The sequence below is a fragment of the Nesoenas mayeri genome (assembly GCF_963082525.1).
Source record: "Nesoenas mayeri genome assembly, chromosome: 1".
Taxonomy (NCBI): Eukaryota; Metazoa; Chordata; class Aves; order Columbiformes; family Columbidae; genus Nesoenas; species Nesoenas mayeri.
Window position 1 is genome coordinate 101,969,735 of NC_137541.1, and position 20,304 is coordinate 101,990,038.

General features: G+C 37.8%; 1 protein-coding gene across 8 annotated transcripts in view; it reads left to right on the top strand.

Annotated features, from left to right (window-relative positions):
• The window catches only part of TBL1X (transducin beta like 1 X-linked), a 205,885-nt gene that overhangs the window by 79,990 nt on the left and 105,591 nt on the right, over positions 1-20,304 (top strand). Inside the window, exons 1-2 of one of the 8 annotated variants that reach the window (XM_080353898.1) lie at positions 9,519-9,785; positions 18,330-18,409. The exons of 6 other annotated variants lie outside the window; for them this stretch is intronic. The gene's annotated coding sequence lies outside the window, so the exon portion shown is untranslated. Of the gene's footprint in view, positions 1-9,518; positions 9,786-18,329; positions 18,410-20,304 lie in introns of those variants that run through there. One more of the 8 variants, XM_080353896.1, reaches the window with a different exon arrangement.

Genomic DNA, 20,304 nt, shown 5'->3' on the forward strand with positions numbered 1-20,304 from the left:
TATTAACACCTTTTGGTCCCAGCAGTATATCCACATTAGCATTGTGTTACTGGCAGCAGGTAGCTGAAGGCTTTTTGATTCATATGGTTGAGGTTTCAGACAGGATTAGGCTTTATTACATTGTTTGTGTACAGGTATAAAAAGTTTTATTTCAAAATGTACTCTAAGTAAAAAGAGACCAGTTTTGTTGTAATGTAGCTACTCATGGTGCTTTATCAATGTACATGCTTGGGAGAGGTTTTATTTGCTGGTACTTCTTTTAGCACTGAACCTATGAATTGTATTTTTTCTGGAGCATAGAGTTTTAAACTAAGGACACATGAGCAAGTTACTGTGGACTAATAAGCTATTTCATGTTGAGGAAAGAGTGCTAAATTAATTTGCACTGCTTTTTATGTGCTATGAGCTTAGGACATCTGCATATATACGCAAGATATAGTAGTAGGATGTCTACAGAACCTCAGTTACTAAGCCTTAAAATGCAGTTCTGTCGTGAGATCCAACTTAGGGAGTCATACTGCAGTCAGTGATAATCACAACTGTACCCATGCGCTAAGGGCAAAGAATATACAATTTCCCAGTTGTGATAGGGAGCATAATAAAATATATAATCATGGATGTTCTGAGGAAAGGTATCTACCTGACTTACTGATATAGTCGGCAATTAAAAAGTTGCTTTTATCAGTAAATTGGACAAATTCGATCTGGAGCACAGAAAGTGTGGAGCGCAATAATGTTGTCACTAGAATCAGTTTTCACATTAAGATTCAGAGACCTGGATTTGGATGTCAGATTCACCAGTGAAAATCTGGAATGGCTTAATCTGTTTGATTCTCCCCAGACATGCTTCGCTGGAGGCGAGTGCAGCCACAGCCAAACCCACTCCAGGCTAAATTGTTCACCTGTTTATTCACCTATGCACGTGTTCATCTGCTCACCCACTGACACAATTTCCTATGAAGACAAAAGACGAGTACATTTTATAAAAACTTGGAGATCTTGAAATTTATAACTTTTGACAGCTATGACAAATAAGCAGCGATATCCATTACTAGTCCACAGAGTTCTCTAGTATCCTTTCTTTATGTAATTTCTTACAGTAATTTAAAAAAAGTCAGTCTTCTTTTCACTTGTTATTCATTATTCATGGCATTAATACAAGTTCCCTGCTTGGATTTTATTTTCATTGAGCTCTTGGATATTTTAACGCAGTACCTGTGCTTGATTCGTTTCCTTACTGTAGGTGTTTTTGTGCTTTTTCCCCCGTGTGTTTTCCAGTTTTATCATCTGGAAATATTATTAAAGATATTATGTACCTTTTCTGCATCCAAAGACGTGGTGCATCTGTTGACCTTCAGGGCATATGGCTGGGGCCATCTGGTTTTCAAGGGAAGTGGGGGTCGGTGAGGAATGGGGAAAGATTTAAGGCAGAAGGAGATACTGAGTTACTTATTATTTGATTAAGGTTTTGTTTTGTCAGAGGATAAGACTGATTGATACTTTGTTACAGTGTTTGACTTTTTGTATTCTTTGTTTTTTCTTGGGTTCATTTTTTTTATTGTTGTTTTGAAGTGGTGCTGTGCTGGGGACACTTTGTCTGCATGTGCCTAGGTGTGTCAAAACAATCAAAACAACGTGGCCCCGAACTGCTGTGAAGTGTTGACCAGAGCTGCTGTTATAGTCTATTAGTACCAGGATTAAATGATGTTTCGGACAGCACTCCCAGGCTGTGTTCATCTCTCAGTTGGAGAAAATGTTAGAGGCCAGTGAGGAATTAGCAGGACAAAGGACCAACCTCATTTGCACCTGAGGGAATTAGTACCTGGGACATGTTTGTGTTCTGGAAAAACACTTTCCCTCCAGTTTTTCTGAAAGAAACTGGTAGTCTTTTTTTAGTGGATCCTTAGCACATGTCTAGGAGATACCACATCATTTCTGATCTTGTCTTTCCAGAATAAAGGAACCTGACAAACATGCATGGGTCTCACTGGGGGTTGGAGGCAGAGCAGGAAAAACAGAAATGTCCTCAGCTCTTGGTGTTCCCAGTTTCCAATAAGGCCACAGAGATGGCTGTTCAGTGGTTTTGATGCATAGTTTAATGTTAAAACCTTCACTTTCTTTTCCTTTTTTCTCTTGTGCCATTAAGAAGCCATTAGTTGGCGATATAGGCTATAAATTGTTAATTTTTCTTTTTATTTTGTCCGTGTATGTCATATATCATGAAATACACTGCAGCACATAAAAAGCTATGATTTTCATGTGCTAAAAGCTGTTACAATTCCATTAACCAAAGTCTTATATATGAACTGGAACTATGGTACACACTTTTTTAGCAGGAGAAGGAAAAATTCTTTTAGGTAAATTTACAGGATTTGTTTCAACTGAAAACAAGAAACAGCTTGGTTGTAAGAGAAAAGTGTAAACTCACATGTTAGAAATAATCTCTAAATTAACAAAGAGCTAATTTAAATTAAAACAGAATTTCCCTCATTAAATTCTCATGTCTTTTTATGTCTGAGTGATCTGTTTAAAACCCAGAACAGCCATGCTTAGAGGAGGTGGGGTGGGGGGAACTGTAGGGGAGGTTTTCATCCCAGTGCTTCCCCTCACTGTATAATCTTCCGTAACTGACCCCCTATAAAACAAAATCTTCCCCAGTGAAACAGCTCCTGTCTACACACACGTCTTCTGATAACTTGTAGCAAACCAACCCTCTGGGCTACAAGTATGAGCATATGATAATTTCATTGTATACTCTTTTGTTTAATAATGTCCACAACACTTATTAAATACTCAATATGTTGCCAATCTTCCCAAATTATTTTTTTCTCCATCTTTGTCAACTGTATTTTAGGAGGACATAAGCCAGATGAGTAATACATTTTCCTTACAAATAAATTGGTATGAATGGAGAGGAAAGAGCAGAAGAAGAATGCACCTTTGTAATGCTTGTTTAGCACTGCCTGAATTTGGAGAAGTACACAAATAGAGGGGGGGAAAAAACCCCTAACTTTGTGAGGAAAGAGAAAACTAACTAACCAGGCTAGGAAAGTTTGCTTAATCATTTGTGATTTCCTGGGATATTTCTTATTAAGTGTTTTATCAGTGTGATGTGTCATTCCAGTCTTGCTCCTATGCCTTTTCTCCCTCTTTTCAATAACCTGTAAATTTGAGAGTGAGGCAAAAGAGTTTTTAGAAGTGTGGTGTGCATGCTAAAAGCTTGCTTTGATGTTTTCCTTGTAACCTAATAAAAGTGTTGCAGAGATTTACCTAAATAAAACTTTTTGACTGACCTGTCTCACTTTTATTTTTTTTGGAGAAGGGTTTAAACTTGATTTTGTTGGCTGTTGTGGAACAACAGAGAAGAAAGAGTTAGCAGGCTCTTGTCTCTGCCTTGAGATTTCTGATGGCCATGATCAAAAGCCTTTCACACAAAGCCAGGCATGGACTCACAGAAATTCCACCGAATTCCACCCAGGGCTCATAGCTGCCCAAGTCAGAAAGCTTTCAAGACTGTGTAGCTTTTCTTAGGAAAACATGTTAAAACATAAAACATCTGTCAGGAGAGCTCTTTGTTTTGGAAAGCTTCTTGAAGCACACCTTGGAATTTCCTTCCGTGGTGATGGTGGTGGTGGTGGGCTTTGCGTTGTAAATGCGAACTAACCAGGAATGGTGTCACCTGAGTGCAGCATCTCAGAGGGGAGTGGGGGTGTTCCAGAGACTGGGCTTTCACGGAGGTTCTTTGTGCCATAAAACATCAACTGAATACACTATAATTACGAGGTTTGCTTTTTTGAAAACCATACAGTAAAAGCAGACACAATAAGAACATGAACAAGCAAGGAGTCATGTGTTCAGGAAAGCATACAATATAAAAAGTTTAACACTTTAAATTTTATTTTTAAAAAAGTGAAAGCCCATGCTCAAGATTAAGTTGTTTGGCTTTCATTCTGTGGACCACGTCCTCACATTCTTGGTGTTTTAATGTGCTGTGTTCCTATGTGCTGCTTTTTTATTCATGCAAAAATGCTTATGGAATTGTAAATTAAATTATTTTTTGGCTCAGACATTAACTAGATCATTAACTAAATTCCGAGGGTAGAGCCAAACCTTATCCTGGCTGCCTCTGTGATGTTAATGGAACTACAACAGGTGTGGTGGCAGAAACTTTTTACATGGAAAATCTTGATTACTTTGGTTAGCCATAACAGAGAAAGTCTGTTTGACTTTCAAATTCAGAATGAATTTGCAAGATGTGAATCTTGAATAACACTGGTAGGCTGAACAGATTTGGTGACAAGTCACTGGAGTCCCTTAACTGTAGCCATTCTTCCCACTCATTTTTTAAGGCATATCAGAAGGAACAAAATGGCTTAAAATTCTATTTGAGTTTAAGAAGTTGGGTTTTTGATTTTCTTTTTGTTTTCCTAATTAGAATAGCACATTTTGAGTTTCTTACCAAAACAACACTTTTATAGAAAATGTTAATGTTTTCCAAAGTTCTGAAGAAGAATCTGAAGAACTTTAGTGAAGTAGTTTGATGGATATTTGTAAGAAACATTTTCCCAGAAGAGGCAGCATGAAAAGAAACATGAAGATTACTATTTGAAAACATACTAAGTTATCGAGGGCACAAGCATGCAAATAAGATAAAGGAGGTTAGAGAAAAACTATGAAGGCCTTAAAAATGAAAAAAAAAAACCTTGTTTTTAAGGTGATAGTGTGATTTAGTGGTAAGTGACTTAATGTGATGCATACACTTTATGATTAATAAGAGTTGCACGCAGGTTGAACAGGTTGCCCAAAGAACCTGTGGATGCCCCATCACTGGAAGTGTTCAGGGTGAGGCTGGATGGGGCTTGGAGTAACCTGGTCTATTGGAAAAACTCTCTCCCCATGGTGGGGTGTGAGATTATATGGAAGGTCCCTTCCAAACCATTCTGTGATTTTAATTAAGATTCTACAGAAAAACAAAGATACGTACATAAATGTGGAGAGTTTTCTAGATGGAGATCTGAGATAACAGATAGGTTAAAGATAATGCTATCAAGGGTTACAAGTCTGTGTGACAAGATGGCTGCGATGTTGATAGTACTTGACAAAAGTAGCAGGGTGGCAAGAAGAGCCGGAGAGCAAGGGAGGAAGAGTATTGTGTGCTCAAAATTATTCTGGAGTTGGCAGCCAAAAGTCCTGATCACATCACAGATGGATGAGGATTCTGGTCTTAAGTGAAGAAGAGGCAAGTCTGGAGCACAGAGTATCTATTCATAAGTGATAATTAAAATCACTTTTGAATGAGATTCCCTTGTCAGTGTAGAACAAGAGGAGTCAAGGACAGAGCTCTGTAGAATCCCCAAATGATGTATAAAATACAATTAACCATCAATAGGAACATTTAAACCAAAAAGTAAGTCCACATACTTCAAGAAGAAAAGTATGAAATGACCCATTTCTTTTTTCAGTTCAAATCATAGTTATATACAACACTCATTTTTCAGTCAATGGTTTGGTTTGGTTTTGGTTTTTTTTTGTGTGTGGTTTTTTGTTGTTGTTGTTTGGTTTGTTTTGTGGGGAGTTTTTTGGTTTTTTTTTTTTGGTTGGTTTGTTTGTGTGTTGTGTGTTTTTTGTTTTTGTTTTTTACAGTACAGTTGAATTTCTAAAGTAGATAAAGCAGTATGCTGGAGTACTCGAGGAAGTGCTAGAAGTTGGAGTAAAAATCTCTGCACCTTCTGAGATGCATTTTACATCTGCAGTGTATGTTGATTGCAAAGGAAAAAACTGTCGTTTTACCATTTATTGAATTTCAATGATACACTGAATTGAATTAAATCTCCATTAAACAGGAAGGAATATTGAGCTAACCAGTATATTTACACGAGAAGTTCCATTAAACCCCACAGGTACTAACAGTGAGTAAAGTGAACTGTATAAACATGGAGGCACTTTCATTTGGATTTTCAGGGTGATGTTGCCTAACTCTTTTTTGTTTGAAAAAAAATATTTAAATACATACTCGCATTTACACACGTACACGGAAAGGCCAAGTAGAAGACCGTGTTTCTAGTCTTTTAGCTGTATCCCTGTTACTTATTAACGTAGGGTCTTTTGGGTGGGATCATCTCACCTCACTTCTTGGGTTAGAGAGATGTCAGGTAACAGAGATGCCCGTCTGTCCCAAGCCACCCCTGACCCCAGCGTGGGTGCTTTTCCAGACGTGCCCATCTCCTGACTTTGAGAGGAGCTGTGTTGGGACCCATGTCTGTATTGTACCTACTACGAAGACATCATGCCAGCTGTTAGCTTCTGCTACATTTCACCGACCTAAATGATTGACTCCTGATTGTTTCTTATGTAGTTTAAAATATAGCTGAGCTTGCATTCATTTTATACGTACTTTTAATCAGCAATGCCTGCTGGCCAAGGGTTTATTTGTCATAACTGATCTCTTATGATCTTTCTGAAATTAACCTGCTGTAAGGTATTTGCTAAGAGAAGAAAACCAAGGTACATTTTGAGGCAGAGAGAATACACTGAAGTAAAAACACGGGTTCACAGTCAAAAGAGATCCCAAAGCAAACAATACTGGAAGGGTGTTGAGTGAGGTCAGTGTACTCCTGGGAGGAGCTGGGTAGCTCTAGGCATGTTTATAACTAATTTTTGAAATAGTACAAGTGTAGCTCACATTATAAATAACCATATGTTCATTAAATAACTGAAGAAGGAAAATCTGGGAAAAGTTTGTCCAGACATTTATAACTTTTTTTAAAGGGCAGTTGATTTTTTCCATATGATTTTCAGACTAAGAAACTATTTTCATCTCTTGAGACTGCTCATTGTTTTTGAGAGCTGCAGTAAAAGGAAAGAGCAAAGTTATGATCCAGCCTTAAATGCAAAACATGAAAACGTTTGAGATTTAAGCTGACTGTTGGTTGCTTGCTGAAGCTTCTACTTTATAGCAGAGGTCAGTGGCAAAGTTTCATTGAAAACTTAATTTAGCTTTTTTTCCTGAAGTCTAAAGTAATTGTTGAATGCCTGAACAGAGAAAGGAGAGTACGTGTTCTGCCTGCCAAACTGAAGAGGAGTTGTTCAATATGTATTATGCAATTCATCCTCATCATAAAGAATATACTTTTTCTCTATTTTCAATTTTGTATTCAACCATAATATAGATGTATACAAAAAAGGATAAGCTTTATATGAGGAGTGTACAGTGAGAGAGAATTCATAAAGTAACAGCATGAGTAGTTCACAGCGGAAAAAAAACGGGATACAGATTACTCTGCAGACACTATTGTAAATGTCAAGTAGAATTTGACAGCTGGTAGGTTGGAGACATAATTAAAAAAAAAATTTCATACGTGTACAGGCTGCCTTTTAGCATGAAGAATTGGCACACAGCGCAATAAGAAGGTGAGTGGCATATGGGGGATTAAGGCAGCTGAGTTCTGTGGAAACTGGAGGCAAACAAACAGGCCTTCGAACAAAGACAACTGTACTGGTAGCACTGGTGGGTATGTATTTGTCGATTCACGGCATAGCCATCTACACTAGTTAAAGGAAGGTTTGTCTCGTGCAGCTTTCCATCCCGGCCAGAGCCTCTGTAATACAGAAAAGAAGAAGGTGTCAGAGGAAAACTGTCTGGAGAAGGAGCAAAGATGTCCATTTAACAGACTGGTCCCTGTAACAGTCTGTTTTGATGAGAGAAATAAGGTCTCTGTACGCTGAGCTAAATTGTTAGACTTTATGGTCCATTGGGTTAAATAAAGGTGTTTAGGGGTGATGCAGTTTTAAGCAAAAAATTAGTTTTTCTGTCAAACATAGCTTTTAAAAAATTACTTTGTGTTTAGACAGCTCCTAAAGTGTTCACAGAAAATGAACGTTTGAAGTTGGAATACTTGTTCTCTTTAAATATTATTTCTGTATATTTTTGGCTTCAGTTTAGATTACAAATACAATGACACTTGGCTGTGACCCTATAGAAGGAGAGATTAGTTTGGTAATGTAAACTATTTTGGGAACTGAGCTATGCATTTATTTATGTGTCTTTGTCTTTAGCCTCTTGGTTGGATTTCTCTGGATGCTTTCATTGTAGTTGTACTTAGTGCTTGATTTTTTTAAGACATGCTTTTTAATCAACGTTTTGCAAGTCTAGCAGTATTGCTTGACACAATGTGTCCACTCCAGATTATTGCTGCATCATGAAGAGATTCTGCTGAATCACAGGTCAATATCAATCTCTTAAAAAGAAAATATTTGAATTTTTACTATAAATGGTACAGATTTTCTTTGCAATTTAATATGACGTCCAAAATTATGATCTGTAAGTTCAGTTAAGTCCTGAGCAAAACCAGGACCTGTTATGACCTGAATTTATTATTTTCATTGATCTAATGACAATGATATTCAAACACTAATTGCTGCTGGAGTTTTAGAGAAATTCATCAACTCAACTGTGAGAAGACTCTAACTATGCACCTGGACCTGGCCAAGGTAGTAAACACACATTTGACAACTGTAGCCTTTCCAGCAGGTAAAGGGCTTTTCTTCATTTCTGCTTATCAATTTAATGAATAGCTTAAAAATGAGAAGCTGCTTGGGAGATTACTAGGCAGGAAAGCCCCTACTTTCTCCCAGTGAGTAATTTCATTAGAAAACTAAGAAAGAGAGGCCGAAATCTATTTGCTTTAAAATCTTGGAAGACATGGAGACCAGAAATAGTCAATTAATTTCGCTAGTTATAGATAAATCCTCTTGTACGTGTTGAATTGGTTCAAAATGCAGAAGTGTTTATTAAATACCATGCACGTTTTACATAAACTTTTATTAACTGGTAAAATATTGTTTCAGAAGCTCTTATTGTTTTTAAAAGATGGACTTTAAAAACCTACTTTAATCGAAGTTTAATTTCCTGTACATAAGAAGGGGCCACTCAGGGAGCAATCGTCATCTCTGGAGGTGTTTAAGAGATGCATAGATGAGGTTCTTAGGGACACAGTTTAGTGACAGTATTAGGTTAGGGTTGGACTCATGGAATCATAGGATCATTTTGGTTGGAAGGGACCCTCAGGATCATTGAGACCAACCATAACCTAACTCTAGCACTAAACTGTGTCCCTAAGAACCTCGTCTAAATGCCTTTTAAACAGATTCTATGACCTTGAGGGTCTTTTCCACAAAACGGTTCTCTTATTATATTCTAGCTAAATGGTGTGCAAAACCAGTAACTATGGGTTAGCGCACATTATTCCATAGGTGTGTATACAACACAGCTTCATGATAAGCATACTGTAACACTGAGTTGGTGTAGAGATTGTATTTCGTTATATACTAATCAGTGTGTACTAAGAAATTTTGAAAAAAATAGCACTCAAGTATCAGTGTTGTAAATGGTCGTGCAGCACCAGGACCTTTTTGGCCAAGATCCACAAAACACACGTGGGGTGTTGGCTGAAGTGCGGCGGGTGAGCTCTGGCAGGGGCAGATAACAGCGGCCGGGCACTGTTTGCAGCCCGTGGGAAGGAGGTTGCGCTGGACACACAGCGAAAGCTCAGGACACAGAACGCAGCCTAGAGCAGGTCTGGCTGCAGCCACCCCTGCTGCCGTCCCTTCTGCTGTCCACCTTTTCACACCCAGAGGTGCCCTGTCCCTCCTTCTCCGCTGGATTTGGCAACGTAGCTCTGGCACAGCACCATCGCTTCTCTGGCTTGGGACCCACAGGTTGTCTGGCCTTCCTTGAGGCTAAGCAATTCCAGGGCAGGGACTGAAGAAACTAAAATAAAGCCCAGGTTTGTTTGGTGTTGGTTTGCTGTTCTTTCTGCGATTCGTAAGTGTGGACTATATGCTGTATGGAATATGTTTTCTGCATCATTTTGAGGGAGGTGCTAGCTGGAGGACACTTCCTGCAGCTTGAAGGAAGTCTTGGTGAGACAAAAAAATGAAATAAGCTATAATTTAGATAGAACATATATCCATTCACGTTACCAAGAGGTTTTGGGGAAAAGTACTCTTTTAGCTTCTTGCAAAATCGAATTTCAGCTAAATGCTTCAGAAAGTATATCAAGAATAAATTACTTAGTGTTTTTCAAATTATCTGTTCCTCATTACTCAGTTGTTAATTATACATTGCATGGGTTAAAGTTGAATTAGTGTGTTTTATAAATGCCACATCTTTAAACATTAAATATAAGAGGACGCTCAGAACAGAGGAATGTAAAGCATACACGGAGTCTTGTATTTCTATGTCTGTGGCTTGATGGTGTCATCATCATTGTTAATTTATTTATTGAACCCCCTGAAATCATTGCTGTTGGACTTGCAATTTCATTTCTTCACCTAGTATGAAGTTTAAAGTGCTTCTTAAAAGGCAGGAAAGGCCAAGAGAGCTGGATTGTTCAGCCTTGAGAAAAGGAGGCTTAGGGGATACCTCATCACCGTGTTCCAGCGTTTAAAGAAGGTGGTGACTCCCTTTTTCGAAGGAGTCACATGGAAAAGATGAAGGGTAATGGGTACAAGTTACTCCTGCGGAGATTCTGATTGGACACGAGGGAAATTTTTCATGATAAGAACAATCAGCCATTGGAATGATCTTCCCAGGGAAGTGGTGGATTCCCCAGCATCAGACACTTTTAAGATTCAGCTGGACAGGGTGTTGGGCCAGCTTGTCTAGACTGTGCTTTTGCCAAGAAAGATTGGACCAGATGATCCTTGTGGCCCCTTCCAACCTGATATTCTATGATTCTAGATTAAATACTGGAGTATTTAATCAGAAAGGTGGAGTTGTTGAAGAAACTTGCAAACTGTGTCTCCTTTTCCCCGGGTAGATCTGAGTGTAAGCATGGTGGCAGGGTAGTGTGGGGAAATATCATACCCCTTCATGTAAATCATATATTTTTCAGGGAGTTTCCACTTAGGATTGCTCTCAATACCCTATTGATTCATTGCAGGACAGGAAAAGAATGAAAAACTACATAACTTGTGGCCAGTTTAGAGTTTCTAAAAAAATTCCTCAAATTATTGGAAACATAAGTCCTCCTAAATGTTTTGCACTGAGCAGAATTCAGATAGTATTTGTTAAATGTCTTCTTTTGTTTATCTTTCCCTTTTGCAATCACATAGTAAAAGTTTCAGAAATGGTTTAATGCAGTCAAATTTTCCCTGTAAACTGAGTACTTTAAATATGTTGGTGCTGAGAGTTTTTCTGAGTCCCTGAAATGTGTGAAGATGGGGTGTGTAGGAAGGAATGGAGGAGGTGTCTGTTGTTTGCTGTTACAATGTAATGGATCTCTGAGGTTAATCTGGATTCCCCTGCACATTTCTGTGTAGGTATCCTGTGTTCACGAGTCTGTGTGCACCTTTGGTAGCACATATTGTAAAATACAGAAAATTATTCTACTCTAAAGAGATCTCTTTTCCTCCTGCCTTATCCATTCTGCCTTGTGCAACAATTGCCTAAGCCTAATTCCCTTTTACACGGTCTTGATTAACCACCATGCTGAGTCTAGGGCTGTCAGAAGAACTAAAGGGTATTTAACTATTCAGCAACAATAAAGTAGAAGACAGTGCAGCAGCAGCAGCTGTAACGTAAGACATTGACACTTCATCTAGAAAACGTAAGAATTGTTAAGTAATAAACCAGCAATTCTGCCCTCCCCAGTTTGAAGGAAATTCATAGAAGTCTGGAGACTGTTGGAAGAATGTGAGCGATGGGCTTGTCCTCAGGATCACGGCGTAGTTTGCATGTGTTCTTGGACGCAATGCCAAGTGATTACACTCACATGAAAAGAACACTATTTTACCAGAGGCACAATATTCCTAAAGCCAGATTTTCAAAAAGTGAGAACGTGCATGAGCTTTTCTCTGGTTAATTTTTCAGTGGGTCTATCACCTCTACAAATTGTACTGTTGTAGATGTATGTGAAGGTTTCGCATTTGTTGAATAAATGAAAATCCCCAGTTCTCATGCACAGCTTCAATGTGCAAATTCATTGTAGAACTGTTTGTGTGTTTCTTTGGTTTTGGATTTGGGCCAGGTTCAAAATAAGGAGTTGAATGCTAGAATCTTTTTCATACTTGGAACAAGAAATACAAAAATTAAGGGCAGGGTTGTGTTCAACTAACAGAGTTAAGATGTTTTGTCCCAGAACGTTACGATGATACCTGCCACAAATCTACAGCAGGATTTTTCTCTGTGGTCTTAAATGGCAAGGAATACTTGTGAATGTTCCACTAAAACAGATCCTGGAGTGTCTTGATACTGGAACCCCCACAGGTCCCAGAGCTGTAGTCCCTTGGGAGTTGGGAGAGTACCATTGTGTCCTTGCTTTGTTCATACATTCTTCATTAGATACCTACTTTTGCCATGGTTAAAGAAGAGATACTGGCTATAGTGGATGTTTGACTTGATGTACTAAGTCTGGTTTTATGGTCTTTTAATTTTAAATTTGTATTTTAAATTATTTCATATATTGTGTATATTATGCAGAATTGTGTTTTGTGGAAAATGTATACATAAATTTTAAAACACTTGAAAAGAATGACTTATGTAAATTGGAAAACAAACACATTTCTTTGAGTATGAGACCAAGTTACATTTTGTCTATACTGAACTTTAAGAAACATCTTTACAGCATATGATTCTTAAACCAAAAAATAACAAGAATCTTGTTTGGATTTTTGCTGGTATGTTTTACTTCAGCATTAGGGGCAGCAGCAGCCTCTCCTGGAGCTGTATGTTTCTGTCTTTAATATGCAAGAGCTTGGATGTGATAGCATTTATTTACTAATGAATGTAGAAAACACCAGTGTGCTGATGTCTAAGGGTTTTTGGTTTTATTTAGATGTGTTCATATTCAGTATTAAACAGTGGCTGGATTTTTTTCCCTTGTTTGGGGGGAGGGGAGTAGGGTAGAAGATATAGGAAAAAAAATCCAGTAGCTAGTTCTCATTTTTTTAAATTATTATGCTTATCTTCTTTTTAAAAAATAGCCCTCCTTACAGATTAAGGCTCCTCAGAGCAGAGTGCAGATGACAGAACAAACGGATGCTGTCCTTTCCTGTAAAACAGTTTACTGCCCTGCCTTTCTACCTCATGAGTAGATGTTGTAATCTTTTATTCTCAGTTGTGTTAATTTTTTGGAGTTTTTAGGAACATGGATGGAAGGCAGATCACACCAGGGTTAAACCGGATCAGATCGTGTAGTTACCAAGCAGAGCAGAAAGAGAGTGAGTTTATGGGAAAAATCAATTGTTGGTATGCTGAGTACAAATTAAAGCCAGCTTGTCACACTATTTATTTAAGAGGTGAACTTTACTGTGACTGGGGAATAGATCACGAACCTAAATAATGTCATTGTTTTACTCATTAGAGCTGGAGCAACGAAGTAAACAATATTTCAGTAGCACAGCTGCCTGGCTGTGCATGGTCTCTTCAGAATGCGGTAGTGCTGTTAGAAAAAAATAAGTTACTTTAAATTAATTCTTTGTTGCTTCCACAACTAGACCTTAATTAATTGGTATGTGATCAGGGTAGTGCAGGCCAGTTGCTAAATCTCTAGAGTGGCTGATATCTGTCCTGTCCTGTGCTGCCCGGTCCTTTAATATTTATACATGTCTGCATGGGTTTTTTTAAACTGATACTGGGGGATTTCACAAGCAATGTCTGGTCATAGAACAATGTATATAAACCTCTAAATTTCATTTGTATTGGATAGCTTTTTCAGGACAGTGATAAAATGAGTTTCTCAACAATATCATTTGTTTAATAACAGTCACTAAATGCACAGAAGCACTTGATTCTATGTAGAAATACCATATCATGATAGAAATATGTCTCCCAATGCTGTGCATTTCAGTTTGATTATTATTGCATTTATTGAATGGTTAAAGTCACTCAGCCTTTGGCCTTGAGCCGCTGTAGGATGCCTCAGGTGGTAAGTAAATTGCCTACAAATGCGCTGCTTGTCATGTCTTATTGCTTAATTTATTCTTTGGAATAAGTTTAGCCTCATAATAGGCAGGCACATCACGAAGCAAAAAAGCATTAGACAGGGACAAAATATTAGCCTTGTAAAGCCCTTCCCAGCATTAAGTCACTTATCTTTCATAGAAGGTAATAAATATCAAAATTAATGGCATGCTTCCGCTTTAAAGAATTTTGCGGAATGTTTGCATCTGTCAGCAGACTCCTAATGAAGTGCCCCTTTGCCAGCCCTGTGGTGAGTCTGTTTTGCCATCTGATGATAATATTTGAGCCCCCTTTTTATGGGGAGGAGGAAATGAAGTGCTTTGGTGGAGGGATGCCTGCACCTGAAAAATCACCAGTGAATTAGAACATACTCATCACCTGTAATGGTAATGACAGTCTGGAGTGCATTTTGAGAGTCATAGAGTCAATACAATGCAATTTTTTGGTGGCTTATATTTAACATCGTATTTCTGAAACGTCACGTTCCTCTTTTGGAACCAAGGTACTTTTTCCATCTGAAAACATACTCCTCAGTTACATAATTTTTAATAGCTCAGCAGGTTATGAAAAAATAAAGGAGAAACAACAAAATTATTTCACTTCTGCATAATTAACTTCAATCAGGGTTTATGTTGCTGGAACCTCATAACAGTATTACTTAGTGATAGCCACCTTGATATGTTGCTCGTCTTACATTGTTTTTATTATGTTACAGTATATCTTACTATTGTTTGGTGTATGACTTCAGGTTATAGAATGAACTATCACTTTGGATGGCACAAAATTATTTATTAGTTGGCTCTTTATTGAGATTGTAGGCTATTATATCTCACTACATTCAATAAAGTCGAAATGTATTTGTAGGTCTGTATCTCTGGTGGTTTCTATGGATGATGGATTCAGTCTTGTTAAACAGTTTGATTTCTTTAACAAATATTTTAATACCTTAAGCCCAGAATGGCAAAGCTTAGTACTTAAGTGTCGTTTGGCCCCGAAGCCTGGACTACTAGAACATGCAGTCTAAATGAATAAGACAGTGTGATGGCCCTTGAAACGTGGTAGAAAATCTTTAAATTTGATGATGAACTGGAACACATCAAATTTCCAAATTCAGCTTGCTTTTTGGTAGTCCTCATTTCATAGCATGAAATCCTGAATGACTTTTTATCTTGTAAAGATGTGAGTTGGTAGGACCTGAACCTAAATGAGTTTATGGACTAATTTCCAGCCTTAAAATGTGGCAAATATAATTGTACTACTTTATTTGTTCCATTTTCAGTCTTTCTTCACAAGTCCGTCCTGTCTGCCTTTCACACAAACAACATATTCATGTTAGCCTGTTTGAGAATAAATGAAAAGGTTGTGTCACTTGCAGTCCTTTTTGTTTGGTATTTGTGGTGTGTTTCGAAGGGGGGATCCATTGGGTGTATGTGGAGCGGTGACTTTTGTATGGAGCATTTTCCATATGCCATTAGCAAGCACAGATAAATCTAATCATACCACTCCAAAAATACAGAAGGCTGTGCAGAATACTAATAAAGTGAATCATGAATTTTTAAGCTCTCACAAGAGGCTCAAAAAATAAATTTATTAATCACCATGTTATGACAATATAACACTTTGAAAGACTTTTACTTGGGTGAACAGTATAAGATAGTGGTTTAATGTCAATACTCAGAGGCAATAGCCTCCATAAAGCAGTTCTGGCTCAGTAACGAGTTTGCCGTTAGTTAATCACTTCGGGATCACTCAGATTTTCTCATATGTTCATCTTCTGCTTAACTTGATGCACGCACATGTACATACGCACTCAGCGTGTGAAACCCTGCCTTGAATTTGTTAGAGGTTTTTGTTAGCTCTGCTCACCTGTGGTAAGAAATGAAACCAGTTTTAGCTGTTTAGTAAGGAAAACTGATGTTGGGACATTTCTCCAGGCCTTCCCGCAGTTTTCCTTCTACCTAGAGGGAGACAGTAGTGTTCCCACACTTTGATATGAAAGGTTCAGGTAGAGTTTTAGTGTATCAAAGAACTAAGACCCATGGCATATGCCTCCAGAAATCTTGGTTCTGCAGCCCGTGGGCACAGAAACATGAGCATGGTTCTGCAATACCCGCTTCTGACATGAAAGCTACTCCATCACTCAAGTAAATCCTGAGCCATCTTGCTGTGGAAAGCTGGTAATTTATTCATTTTTACCTTTTTTTTTTTTCCCTTGCACATTCTCTCTGCAAAAAATATGATGGACGGAAAATGGTAGCAATGCAATTGGTATTTCTTTATGAAAAATGGCATAGAAGCAGCAATATGCACAAGCACCATGCTTACTAGAACTGCAGTAAAAAAAACATTCCCTATGAGCATAATATTTAGGGCTTCAAAATAGGTTAACATAGTAAGTGGCAATAAACGTATTTAAAGAAGTGAAGGATAAATGTAAAATAAATGTTGTGGTGTCTTAGTCAAAATTAGATTTCGCACAGTATAGTGAGGCAGAATTGTGAAGTCTGAGAGATGGGTTTCCATTTGCTGCTAATGTTCAGCTCTCGTGCTAGATTTTCTTCCCTGAAAGAAAAATATGAGTTCTCTAGAATAATCCAGCTTTTCATTTTATTTTGCAGCCTTGTCTAAGCAGATGAATCTGATAATTCCTTAAACGGGAAATTTGCCAGCTGAGAGAAACCTAGAGGGCAGCAAATGGGCGGTGATGACAGAATGTCTTGAATGCTGAGAATGTTGTTTTGATTGCAGATTGTTTAAAAATATATTTGTCTAGTGGAAGGTAAAATGTTACACAGACAGATAACACAGGAGATTTCCTAGGCATTACACACACACACGCACACACAAACACAGTATTTGTTTGGTGGTGGGTTTTTTTGTTTGGTTTTGGTTTTGTGTGGTTGTTTTTTTTTTCTGTAGGCTTAACCTAGATAAATTAAATTCCAAAAGCTCACGTTTAAAAAAAAAGGGGGGGCGGGGGGGCAGGACACAAAGCAGTGAAATCAAAGCAGCTCTGCCTTAAGGCTGCAGAGATTTCCTTATCTTATCCTGCTGTTTCTAGGTATTGCAAAACATATGGCTCAGCTCGAGGGGCAGTCCCCACACAGTGGGAGACGCTGCATCCCGTCTGTGCTGCAGCAACTGGAGGTGCAATAACAAGGTGAACTGAGGACGCCAAGATGACTGTGTTTAAACTCACTGCTGGTTTACTGAGGTGGTGTTTGGGGTGGAGGGGTCAGGCGTTTGTTTGGGGTGCATTTTTTTAGCTACCATATTGATGTGCCTTGACTTCTGCAAAGGTCTGAGCATGCTTACTGCTGGAGAGGTAATTGTTTTGAGGAAACTTGACAGCATGAATCAGGAATAGCAATTTTAGGATTTTAGATATTAGGGGGGAAAAAAGAAAAGGAAAAAAAACCCACAACATAAGAACGAGGGCAGTTCTCTGTGTGTCATACATTTTATTCCGGCAGCAGCTGAATTGGCTGAATAGGCTTCTGTCCCCCACTGTTCACAGCAGTTCAGTATTGCTCCCATGAGATTTAATTGATCTTGTAGTCACTCTCTAACCTGATCTGTTCACTGTAATCTAGGTTAGTCTAAACTCTTTCTAACACCAGCTCTCGGAGCTCTTTTAATCAGAATCATTTTGACATAAGCAGTTATTCCACAGATACTGAGGGGCAGTGATGTTCAGCAGGAATGTAAGGGAAGAGTGATTACGAGAAGCAGGGGAATAAGGCTGCACCAGTGCAGCTTCAGTCAGAACAAGAAGCATTACTGCAGCCTGAAATTGCACACTATAGGGGATAGAATGGGGAATGTAGCTAGACTTACTGCTACCCTGATGAAATTTAAGTTTTTAATACCTGTCTTCCAAAATTTCCAAACAGAGCTTATAAGCCTCTTAGCCTATGCCTCATAATTTTCCCAAATAATTTCAAAGGGTAGGGCAAAGAAATGTCTGTACCTTGCATATGGCTAAAACACTTACATGTAAAATAAGCAAACTCTGTAAACTGAGAAGCAGAAAGACTCTTAATGATCTGGTTTTTGTTCCCGCCACCATTGCTATAATTCCTTAGCTTCAGTGAATCTTCTGCTATTAGGTCCTTTTTTTCCAGCTAATGTAATAGAAGAAAACCACTCATTGTAATGAAGACTGAGTATTCATACAACCCAGCTTTAGGCATCAGCATCCATATACATATACTTAAACTGGAATCAAAGTAAAGTGCCATGAATATCCCTGACATGTTCTATCATGAAATGAAAAAGTTCTGCTTCATTTAATATAGCACAATAAAAGCAGATATCTTTCTGTGCAAATACTTGTTCTCACTTTCCATATCTTCTCAATTTGCAGGAGAGTTTAGTTTCCAAGATGAAAAGACTGACATGGTTTCCAGAACTGCAGGCTGCTTCCCTTTTGTTTTGATGTCAATGGTAATTGCATTTCTCAGACCCTGGGAAAAATCACCTTTTAATGCTGAGTACAAGTCATATTACACACTGGCTGATTAAAATTCAGTGCTATAAAATTTCCATGAAGGTGCAGTGTTATGTTAGGACATACACATATATATACGAATTGAAGACGTCTGCATTTTAATTTGGATTATTGTCCTGATTTGTATGGCTTTCAGCTGTTCTTAATTTCTCGGTTTAGCATTTGAAATAAGAGAGCTACTACTTATCGAACAGGACTAGAATAATTTATTAAATAAAAGTAGTGTACACCTAAGCATTAAATACTACGAGACCATTCATGATGCTGAAAGTAGTAAGAAGTACTTCCGTTCTTTCACTTTTAATCTCTTTGGTCCTTGCAGCCTTTCAAGAACTTATGTTTGGAGCAACATAATCAGGACCTTTGAGTTCTCATGTTGGAGTAGCAAGGCCAAAGAAGCTTCAGGAAAAACAAACATAGTTTAGCTTTGCAGTCTTCCGCATTTCCAAAGTCCGTCTCCCTGCTTAGCAAGTTTAACTAATTAGTTGAATTTTCAAGCTTTGGTGTGGTTTTGCATTTTTGTTTGTTTAAGTTGTGACACTTGATTAAGATTTTTTTTTAATGACTTTGAAATGTACTTTACATCTTTACTGTGTCTGAACATACCATGAGATTGAGAATATAAACTATGTATTGACTAAACATTTAAATAGTCATTTGTTAATGCTAAGATCTTGACTACTCTTACTGTGTGTCCCTTCAATAAAGTATAGACTAGGGAGTCATTAAAAATCTCTGAGTTTTATTAGCTAAAATACCTCTTAAAGTAGATGGAAAAATGAAACCAAACCAAAGATGGTTAGATCATACCATCTATGGTATCAGAATTGCGTTAAAGTATAGAACATCACATATATTGAGAGATAATGCTGTATTCAAATTAATTAAAGCAATCTTGTTATACAAACTTTTCCCACGTATGGTAGTAAAAAGAGGTGAATTTGGCCTCAGTGTAGACATATAGACACCCATTTACTCCTGTGAGGCATGTGATGATGAGACAACTAGTATCAGCCATCAGGTTAATCAGATTAACTAATCAACTGGACCAAAATTTAGAGAAGATACTTACTGCATGCAGATGATAATTTTGAAATTATTTTCTGGAATTTAACTACTGATGACTCTTAGAGTATCTTAGAGTATTAAAAAGTTCCAGCGTGGTATAATATCTAGGTTACTGGCCAGCTCGAAGGATTGGGTTCCTCAGACTGAGAAGGTGCCAGGCCAGTGGTTATTACCACAGAGTCTGTATGACATCTGTTGGAGGGATTTTTGGCTTCATGTTTTGAAAAACTCATGTTTTTCACAGTCCTGTTTACTGCAGATAATTTTTTTTTCCATTTAATGTATTTCTCTAGCCAGTATTCTCAGCTGCATTTTTGATATCCAGACAATATAACTTCTTACTGTATATCATGCATTTTAATTGGGAGGTATTACAAGTCACATATTTAAACTGTAATTTAAGTAGTTTTTATTCCTATGTCTCTACATATGGTTTAGGTAAAAGGAAAAGATAATGCTGAAAAGTAATCTGCAGTATAAAAAAAACATTCTGCATCTTTAGTCATCAGTCTTAAGCATTGTTATAGTTACTTAACCAGCATAAACTTTGTATGATCAGAAAGAACATCTCCTGTTCTCTCTCTTTAAGACCTTTGGTCTGTCTTAATTGAATATGCGTCTTTGTGCCCTTATGTTTCTTATTAAGTTTCTTGTGTGAAAAGCACAACAAGCATGTGTAGTTTTAATATGCAGAGTTTATTATAATGGGATCATAAGATAATTAAAGTTGGTAGGGACCTCAGGAGGTCTCTAGTTCAACACC